This window comes from Hypanus sabinus, chromosome 2, assembly GCF_030144855.1.
Source record: "Hypanus sabinus isolate sHypSab1 chromosome 2, sHypSab1.hap1, whole genome shotgun sequence".
Taxonomy (NCBI): Eukaryota; Metazoa; Chordata; class Chondrichthyes; order Myliobatiformes; family Dasyatidae; genus Hypanus; species Hypanus sabinus.
In genome coordinates, this window is record NC_082707.1 from 793,951 (window position 1) to 811,460 (window position 17,510).

The window sequence follows — 17,510 nt, forward strand, 5'->3', positions numbered from 1 at the left end:
TTCTATCCTGCACTCCCTCCCAAACCCCTCTCTCCCACACTCTCGCCCTCTCTCACTCCCTCTTGCAATCACTCCCTACCTCCCTCCCACTCTCCTGCACTCTCTCTCCCTCTCACGATCTCTGCCTATCTCCCTCAGTCTCTCTTTCCCTTGCTCTCCCCCCTTCCGCACTCTCTCCCTCCCTATCTCCCGCACTTTCCCTCCTACCTTCAGCCACACACTCCCCCCTCACTCCCTCAATTTACCCTCTCCTGCACTCTTTCCCTCCCTCCTGCATTTCCCTCTCTCCCGTACGCTCTCCCTCTCCCTCCAAACTTCAGCCACACACTCCTCCCTCACTCCCATACACCCTCCATCCCTCCCACACGCTCTCCCTACATCCCTCACCCCCCCTCCCATACTCTATCCCTCCCTCCCTCTCATACCCTCTCCCTCCCTCCCGTACTCTCCCTCTTCTCCTATCCCCCTCCTCTGTCTCTCTCTCCTTCCCCCTCCTCCCTGTATCTCTCTCCTATCCCCCTCCTCCCTGCATCTCTCTCCTATCCCCCTCCTCCCTGTATCTCTCTCCCCTCCTCCCTGCATCTCTCTCCCCTCCTCCCTGCATCTCTCTCCTATCCCCCTCCTCCCTGCATCTCTCTCCTATCCCCCTCCTCCCTGTATCTCTCTCCTATCCCTCTCCTCCCTCTATCTCTCTCCTATCCCCCTCCTCCCTCTCTCTCCTATCCCCCTCCTCCCTGTCTCTCTCTCCTAACCCTCTCCTCCCTGTATCTCTCTCCTATCCCCCTCCTCCCAGTATCTCTCTCCTATCCCCCTCCCTGTATCTCTCTCCTTCCCCCTCCTCCCTGTATCTCTCTCCTATCCCCCTCCTCCCTGTATTTCTCTCCTTCCCCCTCCTCCCTGTATCTCTCTCCTATCCCCCTCCCTGTATCTCTCTCCTATCCCCCTCCCTGTATCTCTCTCCTATCCCTCCTCCCTGTATCTCTCTCCTTCCCTCCCTGTATCTCACTCCTTCTCCCTCCTCCCTGTATCTCTCTCCTTTCCCCTCCTCCCTGTATCTCTCTCCCCTCCTCCGTATCTCTCCTTCCCCCTCCTCCATCTCTCTCCTTCCCCCTCCTCCCTGTATCTCTCTCCTTCCCTCCTCCCTGTATCTCACTCCTTCCCCCTCCTCCCTGTATCTCTCTCCTTCCCCTCCTCCCTGTATTTCTCTCCTTCCCCCTCCTCCCTGTATCTCTCTCCTTCCCTCCCTGTATCTCACTCCTTCTCCCTCCTCCCTGTATCTCTCTCCTTTCCCCTCCTCCCTGTATCTCTCTCCCCTCCTCCGTATCTCTCCTTCCCCCTCCTCCATCTCTCTCCTTCCCCCTCCTCCCTGTATCTCTCTCCTTCCCTCCTCCCTGTATCTCACTCCTTCCCCCTCCTCCCTGTATTTCTCTCCTTCCCCTCCTCCCTGTATTTCTCTCCTTCCCCCTCCTCCCTGTATCTCTCTCCTATCCCTCTCCTCTCTGTATCTCTCTCCTTCCCCCTCCTCCCTGTATCTCTCTTCTATCCCCCTCCTCCATCTCTCTCCTTCCCCCTCCTCCCTGTATCTCTCTCCTTCCCCCTCCTCCCTGTATTTCTCTCCTTCCCCCTCCTCCCTGTATCTCTCTCCTTCCCCCTCCTCCCTGTATTTCTCTCCTTCCCCCTCCTCCCTGTATCTCTCTCCTATCCCCCTCCCTGTATCTCTCTCCTATCCCTCCTCCCTGTATCTCTCTCCTATCCCTCTCCTCTCTGTATCTCTCCCTTTGCTCCCTCCTTCCCTGTCAGGTTCCCTCTGTCTCCCTCCCACCGGTAGCAGAGCTCTGCGCAGGCGCGGCCCGGAGCGGGGGTCATCCTGCGTGACGTCACCGGGAATAGCGGCCTGAAACTCGGAGAGGTGAGAGAAGGAGAGGGATTAAGTGATTTTCTTTTTAAATGTTGGGTCAGACATTTTCAAATCGGTTTATCTGCTGACGGTGCAGTGCGGAATGGAGGCAGGAATATAAATTGTATAGTTCGCAAAATGCAGGAAACTATTAATGAAGTAGAAGAGTGGGACACTGGTGGGGGCTTAAATTTTCTGGTGCCAAGAGTCAAGTTATTTGTTTTTATAAAAGGAGCATTTCACCCACGATTGAACTCAAGTTATGTGTTAAATTTCTTAAACAAGAGTCAGTGGTAAAGTTTATAAGTTTGTGAATAGACACAAGGCTAACATAGAAGATGAATGTGAATAAAATTCTCGGGAAATGTTAAAAACGTCTTAATGTACTCAGGTGCTTACCCTGCTGTGATCGGGATGAGCGTAGGTGGTCACGTTGCTTTAATCAGATCTGTCTTTGATTACGGATGTACAGTATTGCTTGTGGGTCAGCTTCACCTGTGGTTTTAAACCTCTAGATAAAGTTCAAGCTGAAGCATTGAGTTTCTCTTGTGAAGCTGTTAAATCACTATTAGAAATGGGTGAAGTACAGTTGCAAGAAAAGGTTTGTAAACACTTTGCAATTACCTGTTTTTCTGCATTAATTATTAATAAGATGTGGTTTGATCTGCATCTAAGTTACAATTATAGGCAAACACTATCTGCCTAAACTAATAACACAATTGTACTTTTCACATCTTTATGAGACCATAAGATATAGGAGCAGAATTAGGCCATTTGGCCCATTGAGTCTGCTCTGCCATTTCATTATGGCTGATCCAATTTTCCTCTCAGCCCTAATCTCCTGCCTTCTCTTGGATCATTGGGACTTCTGGGACAGGTGGGACCTGTACAAGAGAGACGGGTTACACCTGAACTGCAGGGGGACCAATACCTTTGCAGGGAGGTTTGCTAGTGCTGTTGGTGAGGGTTTAAACTAGATTTGTAGGGGGATGGGAACCTGAGTGCCAGAGCAGATAGTGGAGCAGAGGTGAAGATAAATGATGTTAAAAGTTCATGCAAATCAGAAATAGAAGGGTTGTGTGTGATGGTAAAAATCTTCTGAGGTGTGTTTATTTCAATGAGAGGAGTATTGTGGGGAAGGCAGACCAGCTGAGAGCGTGGATTGGCGTATTTGACATCCTTGTTCAGTGTTTTTCTAATCATGGGCACATGGACAGAGACTTGCAAATTCTAGTGATTTTTGCAGGTTTTTTTGCTTAGGTTCTTTTTCACCTCCTTCAGCATTGTATGTTGTGCTCGGTGTGATCTTAGTAGGACACCCACTCCTAGGGAGAGTAGCAACAGTACTGGATTGCCTCATTTTGTAGACAATTTGTGGTATTGGTGTACTGATACAAAAGTCTTTGAAATGCTTTTGTAGTCTTTTCCAGCTTCATGTATCGCTACAGTTCTTCTTCTAAGGTCTTCTGAAGTTGTTTCGATCGAGGCATGGTGCACATCATGAGATCTTTCTGAAAAGAACAGGCTTTGTCAGTTACCTGACTTAAGTGTGTCTTTTTTGTAGGGCAGGACACCTCTATAAGAAGACCATAAGATATAGGAGCAGAATTAGGCCATTTGGCCTATTGAGACTGCTCCACCATTTCATGAGTGGGCAGATACTTGGCAGATGTCATTCAATGTGAATAAATGTGAAGTTATCCACTTTGGAAGCAGAAACAAGAGGGCAGAGTATTGTCTGAACGGTGTAGAGTTAGGTAAGGGAGAAATGCAAAGAGACCTAGGAGTCCTAGTTCACCAGTCAATGAAGGTGAATGAGCAAGTGCAACAGGCAGTGAAGAGGGCAAATGGAATGTTGGCCTTTGTTACAAGGGGAATTGAGAACAAGAGCAAGGATGTCCTTTTGCATTTGTACAGGGCCCTGGTGAGACCACACCTGGAATATTGTGTACAGTTTTGGTCTCCAGGTTTAAGGAAGGACATTCTGGCAATTGAGGAAGTGCAGCGTAGATTCACTAGGTTGATTCCTGGGATGGCAGGGCTGTCTTACGCAGAGAGGTTGGAGAGATTGGGCTTGTACACGCTGGAATTGAGGAGATTGAGAGGGGATCTGATTGAAACGTTTAAGATAATTAAAGGATTTGATAGGATTGAGGCAGGAAATATGTTCCAGATGTTGGGAGAGTCCAGTACCAGAGGGCATGGATTGAGAATAAGAGGTCAGTTATTTAAAACAGAGTTGAGGAAGAGCTTCTTCTCCCAGAGAGTTGTGGAGGTGTGGAATGCACTGCCTCGGAAGACGGTGGAGGCCTATTCTCTAGATGCTTTCAAGAAGGAGCTAGATAGATATCTGATGGATAGGGGAATCAAGGGATAGGGGGACAAGGCAGGGACTGGGTATTGATAGTGAATGATCAGCCATGATCTCAGAATGGCGGTGCAGACTCGAGGGGCCGAATGGTCTACTTCTGCACCTATTGTCTATTTCATCATGGCTGATCCAATTTTCCTCTCAGCCCCAATATCCTGCCTTCTCCCTGTGTCCCTTCATGCCCTGACCAATCAAGAATCTATCAACCTTTGCCTTAAATATACATAAAGGCATGGCCTCCACAGCTGCCTGTGGTAAAGGATTCCACAGATTCACCATTCTTTGGCTAAAGAAATTCTTCCTCATCTCCGTTCTAAATGGACACCCCTTTATTTTGAAGCTGTGTTTGCTGGTCTTAGACTCTCCCACCAGGGGAAACATCCTCAACACATCCACTCTATCGAGGCCTTTCACCATCCAGGTTTCAATGAAGACACCTCTCATTCTTCTGAAATCCAGTGAATACAGGCCCAGAGCCATCATACGCTCTTCATTTTACAAGCCATTCAATCCCTGAACCTCCTCTAAACCGTCTCCAGTTTCAGCACATCTTTTCTAAGATAAGGACCCCAAAACTGCTCCCAGTACTCCAGCTGAGGCCTCACCAGTGCTTTATAAAATCTCAAGATTCCATTCTTTGTTTTATATACAAGTCCTCTTGAATTGAATGCTAACATTACATTTGCCTTCCTCACCACAGACTCAACCTGCAAATTGACCTTTAGGGAATCTTGCAAAAGGACTCCCAAGTCCCGTTGCACCTCAGAATGTTTGTATTTTCTCTCCTTTTAGAAATTAATCTAACCTTTCATTTCTTCTACCAATGTGCGTGACCATAGACTTTCCAACACTGCCTTCCATCTCCCACTTCTTTGCCTATTCTCCTATCTGTCAACCAATTCTCCAGGATTTTCTCTTGAGGAAATCATGCTGATTATGGCCTATTTTATCATATGCCTTCAAGTACCCTGAGACCTCATCTTTAATAATCGACTCCAATATCTTCCCACCCACTGAGGTCAGACTAATTGGCTTATAGTTTCCCTTTTTCTACCTCTCTTCCTTCTTGATCAGTGGAGTGATAGTCGGCCCTCCTTATCTGCAAGTACTGCATGTGTGAATTAAACCAACCGCGAATCGAGAAAACCTGGAAGTGCTTTTCCAAAACTTGTTGTTCAAGCATGTACAGACTTTTTTCTTGTCATTATTCCCTAAACAATGCAGTATAACAACTATTTTACATAACATTTACATTGTATTAGGTATTGTAAATAATCTAGAGATTATTTAAAGTATAGGGAGGATGTGTGTAGGTTATCATGGATCGGGATCAAAAAAAATCAGTTTTTTTACTATGTAAGTCGGAACAGGTACATCCGGTATTATTTAGCGTCAGTTAGTCAAACGTTTGTCTTAGTATATAGTATGGGTAGTCCCCGAGTTATGAACGTCCAACTTATGGACAATTCATATTTACGAACTGTGGAAGGAGAACGCCGTCGGCCATTTTAAGTTGGATCACGATGGCGTTCACCATTTTAAGTTGGATTGCGACACCATCTGCCATTTAAGTCCTTGCTGTTGACACTGTGTTGAGTGTGTAACCTTGTATTTGGCTTAAATTTTCCTTAGCAAGATTCACCCTAACCCCTCACCACCGTTCCGGTCAGCTGGTGGCGCAGTGACATCAGCGCCGGGCTGGAGAATGGAGGTTCCTGATCCAGTGACAGACTGCTCCTGTGCCAAGTTGATGTCAATCCAGTGACTCCCGTACCATCCGTGCCAGGCTCGCAACTCGTCATCATTAAAAAAACCCAGCCTTCTTAATAACTTTATTTAGTTGCCTTTTTTATTTTTAAAAGCTTCCCAATCGTCTAACTTCCCACTACTTTTTGCTGTATTTTATGCCCTCTTTTTGGCTTTTATGTTGGCTTTGACTTCTCTTGTTAATCACGGTTGTGTCATCTTGCTTTTAAACATTACTTTCTCTTTGGGATGTATATATCCTGTGCCTTCTGAATTGCCTCCAGAAATTCCAGCCATTGCTGCTTTGCCATACCTGCCAGTGTTCTTTTCCAATCACTTCTGGCCAACTCCTCTCTCATGCCTGTGTAATTCCCTTTACTCCAATGTAATACTGATATATCTGGGCTAAGCACACATTCCTGTGGAGCACTGGTGTTAAGATAGATGGATATTGATCCCAAAGGAAATTAGTGTCACAGTAGCATTACAAATATTAGGATTCCTTTGGGAGGGGGAGCTGGGGGGGACTTTGGGTTTCTAACATTTAACTGTCATTCATTCTTTGGGGCACTCCTCTGTTTTCATGGATGTTTGCGAAGAAAAAAAATTTCAGGATGTATATTGTACACATTTCTCTGACATTAAATTGAACCTATTGTTTCATACCCCGTGACAGGTTAAAGAACCAGCAGAAATGGAAAACACTTTGGAGTCTGGTATTGCTACTAACTAATAGTGTTTATTACTAACTACGCAATACAGTAATATAAATGCAGATATATCAAACAGGTTAGCAATGATTATAGATATATATAAGTGTGGAAATAGAAAACCAAGCTTCTTCAAGCCTAGGGGAAAATGGATGCAGTCTTACGATTGATGAGTAAAGCTCAGTTCGTGGTATTGAGTCGAGTAGTGATGGAGAGAGAGAGAGAGTTTTGAGTCTTCAGGTAAGTTGATGCATTCGATCATCCCGTTGGCCTCCGAAATCCTTTGGAAGTCACCGACTGACCATAACTAAGGAGACCGTTCTTCTGTGGTGGAATTATTAACCCAGGCAAGGGTTGGACACACAAATAACTCCCCACCGGTCACACCCTTTTCACACTACGAGAGCCACTGATCGATCCTCCAAAACCCACCTTTTCTGTGGGCACAACAAAGCTCGTTCAGTGTCCAAAGCCATGTGTCTGCAGGTCTATCAGCGGACCTATGATTTATCTCAGCATGCAGAACACCAACCTTACATCAAACTGCTCCGCCCTTCTGTCTTTGTAAGAACTTACAAGCAAGCAGTGTCCTTCTTGAAATGTAAACAAACTCCCGAGAAACCATAACGTCAATCTTCTGAGCATTCTTCGCCTCTCTCTCTCTCTCTCTCTTAATAACAAGGTCTCTGTGTTGGACACCTCCCTCTTTCTTTCTCTCTCTCTTTTTAAGAGCACAGTTCATAGGGTCAGTTCAGGACCCCGTCACACTATTGATATACAAATATTAGAAGAGAAGTAAGAAAGAATAAAAATGTTACCTCAAGCAGTCTAACAGAAGGGGGTCACCACTTCTTCACCTATAGGTTGACTCATCATAGAGCAGAATGGCCGACAGCAAGAATGCCCTCATACAATTACCAGCAATGTGGAGAAACAGATTGTGGTCAGAGGGAGGTACAGAGGCCTAGGTTTTGTAGCTTTTTGAACAGGACTGTAGGAATGATAGTGTTAAATGCTGAGCTATAGTCAATAAACAGCCTAATGACAGGGGGTATTTGCATTGTCCAGGTGATCCAAGGCTGTGTGGAAAGTTTGAGATCGCACCTGCTGTAGTCCTATTGTGTTGATAGGCAAATTGCAGGTGAGTCCAGGTCTTTCCTGAGTCAGGTGTCGATTCTAGCCATGACCAACTTCTCAAATCATTTCATCTCCGTAGATGTAAGCGATGCTGGACAACAGTCATTGAGGCAGCTCACACTGCGCTTCTCGGGCACTGGTATAATTGTTGCCCTTTTGAAGCAGGTGGTAACTCCTGACTGTAGCAGTGAGTTTTCAGAGCTTTACCTTGAAAGACAGCCTGACATCGGCCTCTGAGACAGAGATCTCAGGGTCATCAGATGCCGCAGGGATCTTCACTGCTTTGGTTTTATTCTCCCTTTCAAAGCTAGCATAAATAGCATCGTGCTCGTCAAGAAGTGAAGCATTACTGCCATTCATGATGTTGGGTTTTGCTTTGTAGGAAGTAATGTCCTGCAAACCTTGCCAGAGTTGACATGTATCTAATGTTAGCTCTACCTGAGTTATTTCTTGGCTCTTGAAATATCCCTCCGTAAGTCGTAACTGGTTTTCTTATACAGACCTAGGTCACCAGACTTAAATGCCACAGATCTAGCCCTCAACAAACAACAGACCTCCTGGTTTATCCACAGCTTTTGGTTTGGGAATGTACAGCAAGTTTTCATAGGCACACACTCATCCACACAGGTTTCTGCAGAATCTGGAAATCCAGAGGAGTGGGGTTATTAGTGAGCTTGCAGACAATACAAAAACTGGCAGAGTTGCGATGAGAAACATTATCGGGATTCTGCAGGGTACAGATCAGTTGGAATTCAGAGCAGAGAAACAGTAGTTGGACTTCAATCTGAACAGGTGGAAGGTGTTGCACTTTGGGAGGTCAAATGTAAGGAGCACAAACATAGAGTGATTTTGGGGTGCAAGTGCATTGATGTCTTAAATTGGCTACACAAGTAGATGACCTGGTAAAGGCAGTTTACAGTGAGGGTGTTCAGTATAAGAGTTGGGAAGTCTTGAGGCAGCTCTGTAAAACTTAGCTTAGACCACATTTGGAGTACAGTGGACTCAGGATAATTGGGCCGTAAGTTAATTAGAGCAGCTGAAATTAATTGAGAAAATAGCCAGGATTTCCTTTGTTTCTTTGGGACATTATGCTGCTTAATTGGGATAGGAGACTTCTAGCTAGTGTCAGTTGTGTGAGTTTGTTAAACACAACACCATGCTTCAGTTTTTAAATAGTATCGGTTACGTCTGTGTTCAAAAAAGCAGTGATTTTTGTCTCTGACAACTGGCGAGAATTTAGCAGTAAGATAATTTGGAGAAACACATAAAACAAGCTGGAGGAACTCAATAGGTCAGACAGCATCCGTGAAAACAAGCAGTCAACGTTTTGGGCCAAGACCCTTCATCAGGACTCGGCCCGAAATGTTGACTGCTCGTTTCCACGGATGCTGTCTGACCTGCTGAGTTCCTCCAACTTGTACATGTTGCTTTGACCCCAGCATCTGCAGTGTACTTTGTGTTTAAGATAATTTGGAACTGTTTTGCTCTCTGTAATTTTAAGCATTCAAGCTTGGAGATGCCAGAAAATACCAAGAGTGAAAGTGAAACAATTTCACTATTTCATCAAGTTAGAAACTATGAAGAATTTGAAGACGTCAAAAACCATCTGAATGTTACAATGAAAATGAAGACCTGGAGGATGCAATCATTGGTAACATTGTATGAAAGCAGTCCATTATCTGCACTAGGTGTTTGCTAATTCTGTTCATTTACAGACAAAAGAATGTGAGCAGATGAATTCCTCTGTCGATAAATATTAGGAATTAATACTCAGTTTTATAGTACTGTAGTAGTATGTTCTAATTTGTTCTGCATTAGCAGTTCCAAATCTACACTATACTACTAATTGCTACAATTTTCTTAGCATTTTCTGTTCAAGTAGCTGACAGTCACATCAGATACAATAGACTGATCCTTCTGAACATTGGAAAGATGGCTTTTACCCGCTATGTGCTGCCTTTCCTACACTAGGATCCCCTCCTTGTGCAATCCATGGGAGACTCATCTCTTACACCATGCTACATACCCCGTAAAGGGTTAAAAGGACCAGCAGAAATGGAACCCACCTGGAGTCTGAGTCTTTTGTTACAAACTCTATTTTATTAGTATCTATGAAATATAGTGAATATAAAACCATATAAATCAACCAGGTTAGCTGAGTATATGCATATATATAGATGACTAAATAAAGTTCCCAAACTTCTTCAAGCTTAGGTGGTGAATTGATACAGTTTTACAGTGGTATAGGAATGAAGTCAGTTCAGTTTGTGATATTGAGTTGAGTAGAACTGAAGAGAGAGAGTGGTTTGTCTTCCAGGTGCCGATGCCATCGATTCTTCCCATGTTGTTCTCCGAATAAAGTCACGAACTATGACCACACAAAGGAGAGTGCCGTTTTCACGCAGTAAAGCTATCAACCCAGGCAAGGGTTAAACACACCGATAGCTTCCCTCCGGTCACCCTTTTTCCACACTGAGAGCAAAACCCACCCTTGTTGTGGGCACACAAAGCTCATCCAGTGTCAGTGTCTTTCGTGTGTCTGGTGTGTGTCTGATTACAAAGCCAGTTGAACTTGTATATATTCCACAACTGCTGAACACCAGCTGTCCATCATATAGCTCCGCCTTGCTGTTTCCAAGGCAACCCACGGACTGTTCGTTTCTCCCTCTCCCTACACACTCTCTCTCTTTTTAAAGGAACAGTCTATATTGAATAATCCTTCAGATCTCATCAGACACTGCCAGTACCTCGGAAGAAGGGCTGAGTAAAAACCTTTACGTTATATCTCTGTCTAAAATCGCAATCATAATAATTTATAATAAATAGAACAGACAATGTAACTTAGAAATACACTCAAATCAGCATGTTAATCAGTCTGATGGCCTGGTGGAAGAAGCTGTCCCAGAGCCTGTTGGCCAGGCTGTCTGGTTCCGCACCCTAATGTCTATCCATCTGTTGGAAACACCTGCGTACTTCATCCTCAGAGATGACCAAGCTGGTGTTCACATCATCTGCAGGTCTCTTCAGGGGCTCAGTATTGGTGACATTGAATCGAGCGTAAAAAAGATTTAGCTCGTCTGGGAGAGAGACATCGATGTTGGAAACTCCACTGTGTTTAGCTTTGAAGTCTGCGATGGTGTGCAGACCTTGCCATAAAGTTGCGCCTGTTGTTAGTGGAAAGTTGAGTCTGATTCTTGTCCCTGTATTGATGTTTCTCCGTCTTGATGACTTTGCACAGATCATGTTGGTTACTGGCAATGTATGCTCTGTCTCACGCGATCAGTGCTGCTTGCACGGAACAGTTAGAATCATAGAACATTACAGCATAGAAACAGGCCTTTTGGCCCTCCTTGGCTGTGCCAAACCATTTTTCTGCCTAGTCCCACTGACCTGCACCCGGACCATATCCCTCCATACACCTCTCAGCCATGTACCTGTCTAAGTTTTTCTTAAATGTTAAAAGTGAGCCCGCATTTACCACTTTAACTGCCAGCTCATTCCACACGCCCACCACTCTCTGTGTGAAGAAGCCCCCCCCAATGTTCCCTTTAAACTTTTCCCCCTTCACCCTTAACCCATGTCCTCTGGTTTTTCTCTCCCCTAGCCTCAGTGGAAAAAGCCTGCTTGCATTCACTCTATCTGTACCCATCATGATTTTATTTACCTCTATCAAATCTCCCCTCATTCTTCTATGCTCCAGGGAATAAAGTCCTAACCTATTCAACCTTTCTCTGTAACTCAGTTTCTCAAGTCCTGGCAACATCCTTGTAAACCTTCTCTGCACTCTCTCAGCCTTATTAATATCCTTCCTGTAATTAGGTGACCAAAACTGCACACAATACTCCAAAACCATCCGCCAGAGAAAGCAGGATCTCCCAGTGGCCACACATTTTAATTCCATGTCCCATTTCCATTCTGATATGTCTATCCATGGCCTCCTCTACTGTCAAGATGAACCCACACTCAAGTTGGAGGAACAACACCTTATATACTGGCTGGGTAGCCTCCAACCTGATGGCATGAACATAGACTTCTCTAACTTACGTTAATGCCGCTCCTCCCCTTCTTACCCCATCCCTGATATATTTAGTTTTTTTTCCGTTTCCCCCCCTCCCCTTTTTGTTTCTTTCTCTCTCTGCCCATCATTCTGCCCGTTCTCCATCTCCCTCTGGTGCTCCCCCTTTCTTCCTAGGCCTCCCGAACCATGATCCTTTCCCTTCTCTAGCTCTGTATCCCTTTTGCCAATCACCTTTCTGGCTCTCAGCTTCACTCCACCCCCTCAGGTCTTCTGTCATTACGCATTTTCCCCTCCCCCTCCTACTTTCAAATCTCTTGCTATCTTTCCTTTCAGTTAGTCCTGACGAAAGGTCTCAGCCCGAAACATTGACATTGCTTCTCCCTATAGATGCTGCCTGGCCTGCTGTGTTCCACCAGCATTTTGTGTGTGTTGCTTGAATTTCCAGCATCTGCAGATTTCCTCGTGTTTGCACAATACTCCAAATTCAGTCTCACCAATGTCTTATGCAACCTCACTGTAACATTCCAACTCTTATACTCAATACTTTGATTTATAAAGGCCAATGTACCAAAAGTTTTCTTTATGACCCTATCTACCTGTGACACCACTTTTAGGGAATTTTCTATCTGTATTCCCAGATCCCTCTGTTCTACTGCACTCCTCAGTGCCCTACCATTTACCTTGTATGTTCTCCCTTGGTTTGTTCTTCCAAAGTGCAATACCTCACACTTGTCTGTATTAAACACCATCTGCCATTTTTCAGTCCATTTTTCCAGCTGGTCCAAATCCCTCTGCAAGCTTTGAAAACCTTCCTCACTGTCCACTACACTTACAAACTTTGTATCATCAGCAAATTTGTTGATCCAGTTTACTACATTATCATCCAGATCATTGATATAGATGACAAATAACAATGGACCCAGCACTGATCCCTGTGGCACACCACAGCTTCTGATTCGGGAAGACCCTGACTGATTTCTGGGGACAACATCCTTGATGCACTTCTGGATGAAACTTGTGACTCCATTTGTGAACTCAGAGACATCATCATGGAAGGCATTCCAGTTGACGTCATCAAATCAGTCTTATTGCATTCCTGAAAAGGTGTGAGGATTTTGTAGAGAGAGCAGAAGAGATTCAGCAGGATGCTGCTTGAAAACAGAATCTGGTTTAATGCAAGTCCCTAGAAACATAAGATATAGGAGCAGAATTAGGTTTTCTAGCCTATCTAGCTCTGCCATTTCATCATGGCTGATCCATTTTCCCACTCAGTCCCAATCTCCTGCCTTCTCTCCATATCCCTTCATGTCCTGACCAATCAAGAATCTATCAACCTCTGCCTTAAATATACATAAAGACTCTGCCTCCGCAACTGCCCGTGCAGTGAATTGCACAGGTTCACCACTCTGGCTAAAGAAATTCCTACTAATCTCCATTCTGAAAGAATGACCCTCTATTCAGAAGCCTTGTCCTTTGGTCTTGGACTCTCCCACCATAGGAAACATAATTTCCACATACACTCTATCAAGGCCTTTCACCATTCGATAGGTTTCAACGAGGTCACCCTTCATTCTTCTGAATTCTAGTGAATACAGACCCAGAGCCATCAAACACTCTTCATATTACAAGCCATTCAATCCTCAAATCATTTTTGTGAACCTCCTTTAAACCCTTTCCAATTTCAGCACATCCTTTCTAAGATAAGGGGCCCAAGCTGGTCACAATACTCTTAAGTAAAGCCTCATCAGTGCTTTATAAATTCTCAACATTCTCAACCTCCTGAAATGAATGCTAACATCACATTTGCCTTCCTCACCACAGACTCAACCTGGAAATTAACCTTCAGATTATCCTGCCCAAGGACTAAGTCCCTTGTACCTCAGTTGTTTGTATTTTCTCTCCACTTAGAAAATAATCAGCCCTTTCTTCCACCAAAATGCATGACCATATACTTGCCAACACTGCATTCCATCTGCCATTTCTTTGTCCATTCTCCTAATCTGTCTGAGTCTTTTTGTAGACTCTCTACTTCCTCAAAACTACCTGCCCCTCCACCTAAATTCAGTACATGTTCCACCTTTACCTTCTTAAAGACCTTTTAGTTGTCTTCTGTTGGTTTTTAAAAGCTTCCTCATCCTCTAACTTCCCACTAATTTTTGCTGTATTATATGACCTTTCTTTGGCTTTGATGTTGGATTTGACTTCTCTTGTTAGCCATCTTTCATTTAGAATAATTCTTCCTCTTTGGGATGTATATATACTGTGTCTTCCAAATTGCTTCCAGAAATTCCAGCCATTGCTGCTCTGCAGTCATCCCTGCCTGTGTTCTTTTTCCAGTCAATTCTAGCCGGTTCCCTCTCGTGCCGTTGTAATTCCCTTTATTCTATTTTAATACTGATACATCTGACTTTAGGTTCTCCTTCTCAAATTTCAGGGTGAATTCGATCATATTATCAGAAATAGAACCAGAATCAGAATCAGGTTTATTATCACAGGCAGATGTCATGAAATGTGTTAACTTATTATGATCACATGCCCCTCAGTGTTCTTTTACCTTAAGCTTTTTAAACAATTTGGGTTAATTGACCAACACCCAAACCAGAATTCCACCCCCCCCACCCCCCCGTAATCCAGCACCAACCTCAGGCAGCTCAGGACACTAGTTCACATCATGCTCAACCTTTTGATTCCTAACTTTGTCTGAGATCTTATCAACAGTCTACCTCCACGACCTCTCCACTAACTGTTCTGGCACTCTGGTTCCCATCCCCCTGCAACTCTAGTTTAAACCCCACTGTGCAGCATTAGCAAGCCTTCCTGCTAGGATATTAGTCCCCCTCCAGTTCAGGTGCAGACAGTCCCTTCGGTACAGGTGCCACCTTCCCTGGAGGAGAGCCCAATCTTATGCCCTCCCTTCTACACCAACTCTTTAGCCACATATTAAACTGTATGATCACAGGTCTGGCCTTCCTGACAAGTGGCATGGGTAGCAATCCTGAGATCACAACCCTGTCTATAATTTAGCACCTAATTCCCTGAACTCCCTTTGCAGAACCTCATCACTTGTCCTACCCATGTCATTGGTACCAGCCTGGACCACAATCTCTGGTGTTCACCCTCCCACTTCAGAATGCTGAAGACTCGATCTGAGATATCCTGGACCCTGGCACCCGGGAGGCAACATACGGTCCAAGAGTCTTGTTCTCCCACACAGAACCTCCTGTCTGTTTCCCTAACTAACGAATCCCCAAGCATCACAGCGTACCTCTTCTTCCCCTTTCCCTTTTGAGTCACAGAGGCAAACTCAGTGCCAGAGACCTGGCCACTGTGACTTTCCTCTGTTAGGTGATTCCCCCCCCCCCCCCCACCAGTAATGTTCCTGTTATTGAGGGGGATGTCCACAGGGGTACTCTGAATTGGCTTATTAAACCCTTTCCCCTTCCTGTCACTCAGTTTCCTGTGTACTGTACCTTGGGTGTAACTGTTTATATGTCCTATCTATCACCCTCTCAGCCTCCTGGATGATCCAGTGTTCATTTATCCAGTTCCAATTCCTTAACATGGTTTGTTAGAAACTGTAGTTGGATACACTTCTCACAGTTGTAGTCATCGGGGCACTAAAGACCTCCTTGCTTTCCCACATACTGCAAGAAGAGCATTTCACTATCTATCTGGCATCTGTACTGTCCTAGCTGAGCAAATATAAAGAAGAGAAGGAAAAAAAACTTGAACTTTTCTTTCCTTTGCTTTGCCCTCTTGTATGAAGCTTCTCTTCGATGAATCTTCAAAGAGTTTAAGATTGCCGCTCTGACTAGGTCCACTCCGACGACAGCCACCACGGTGACGGTCGCTGCACTTGCTGCTGCCTTCCTTTAATCTGCTCTTACTAATCAACCACAAACACTGATTAGTTGCTAATCAAAGCTCTTTTTCACTGCCACAACTCGCTGCTGCCTATTTATCGGGTAGTGGAACTGATTGGTCCCCTCCTCTCAAAACTTCCAATCTCCGGATTGGCCTCTGGTCAAAGCACTTTTTAATATCACCAGCACGTGTTATGAAACTTGTTAACTTTGGACAGCAGAATCAGAATCAGGTTTATTATCACTGACATGTGACGTGAAATTTGTTAACTTAGCAGATGCAGTTCAATGCAATACATAATCTAGCAGAGAGAGAGAAAAAAATAAAAAAAACATAATAAATAAACAAGTAAATCAATTACGTATATTGAATAGATTATTAAAATGTGCAAAGACAGAAACACTGTATATTAAAATAAGTGAGGTAGTGTCCAAAGCTTCAAAGTCCGTTTAGGAATTGGATGGCAGAGGGGAAGAAGCTGTTCCTGAATCACTGAGTGTGTGCTTTCAGGCTTCTGTATCTCCTACTTGATGGTAATAGTGAGAAAAGGGCATGCCCTGGGTGCCGGAGGTCTTTAATAATGGCTGCCTTTCTGAGACAATGCTTCCTAAAGATGTCCTGGGTACTTTGTAGGCTAGTACCCAAGATGGAGCTGACTAGATTTACAACCTTCTGCAGCTTCCTTCGGTCCTGTGCTGTAGCCCCTCCATACCAGACAGTAATGCAGCCTTTCAGAATGCTCTCCACGGTGCAACTATAGAAGATTTTGAGTGTATTTGTTGACATGCCAAATTGCTTCAAACTCCGAATAAAGTATAGCCGCTGTCTTGCCTTCTTTATGACTACATCAATATGTTGGGACCAGGTTAGATCCTCAGATATCTTAACACCCGGGAACTTGAGGCTGCTCACTCTCTCTACTTCTGATCCCTCTATGAGGATTGGTACATGTTCCTTCTTCTTACCCTTCCTGAAGTCCACAATCAGCTCTTTCGTCTTACCGACATTGAGTGCCAGGTTGTTCCTGCGGCAGCATTCCACTAGTTGGCATCTCACTCCTGTACACCCTCTCGTCTCCACCTAAGATTCTACCAACAATGGTTGTATCATCAGCAAATTTGTAGATGGTATTTGAGCTATGCCTAGCCACACAATCATATGTATAGAGAGTAGAGCAGTGGGCTAAGCACAACCCCTGAGGTGCGCCAGTGTTGATCATCAGCGAAAAGGAAATGTTATCATCAATCCACACAGACTGTGGTCTTCCGGTTGGGAAGTCGAAGATCCAATTACAGAGGCCCTGGTTCTGCAACTTCTCATTTAGGATTGTGGCAATGATGGTATTAAATGCTGAGCTATAGTTGATGAGCAGCACCCTGACATAGTTGTTTATGTTGTCTAGGTGGGCTAAAGCCATGTGAAGAGCCATAGAGATTGCATCTGCCGTTGACCTATTGTGACAATAGGCAAATTGCAATGGGTCCTGGTCCCTGCTGAGGCAGGAGTTCAGACTAGTCATAACCAACCTCTCAAAGCATTTCATCACTGTTGATGTGACTGCTACCGGGCGATAGTTGTTAAGGCAGCCCACGTTATTCTTCTTTGGCACTGGTATAATTGTTGCCTTTTTAAAGCAAATGGGAGCTTCTGTCCGTAGCAGTGAGAGCTTGAAAATGTCCTTGAATACTCCCGCTAGTTGGCTGGCATAGGTTTTCAGAGCCATACCAGGTACTCCATCGGGACCTTCTGCCTTGTGAGGGTTTAGTC

At 44.6% G+C, this 17,510-nt stretch overlaps 1 protein-coding gene across 2 annotated transcripts in view; it reads left to right on the plus strand.

Annotated features, from left to right (window-relative positions):
* The first annotated feature begins 1,856 nt into the window (after positions 1-1,856).
* Positions 1,857-17,510, plus strand: part of mynn (myoneurin) — a 129,022-nt gene continuing 113,368 nt past the window's right edge. The window contains exon 1 of one of the 2 annotated variants that reach the window (XM_059991080.1): positions 1,857-1,909. The gene's annotated coding sequence lies outside the window, so the exon portion shown is untranslated. Of the gene's footprint in view, positions 1,910-7,804; positions 7,866-17,510 lie in introns of those variants that run through there. The other variant, XM_059991089.1, reaches the window with a different exon arrangement.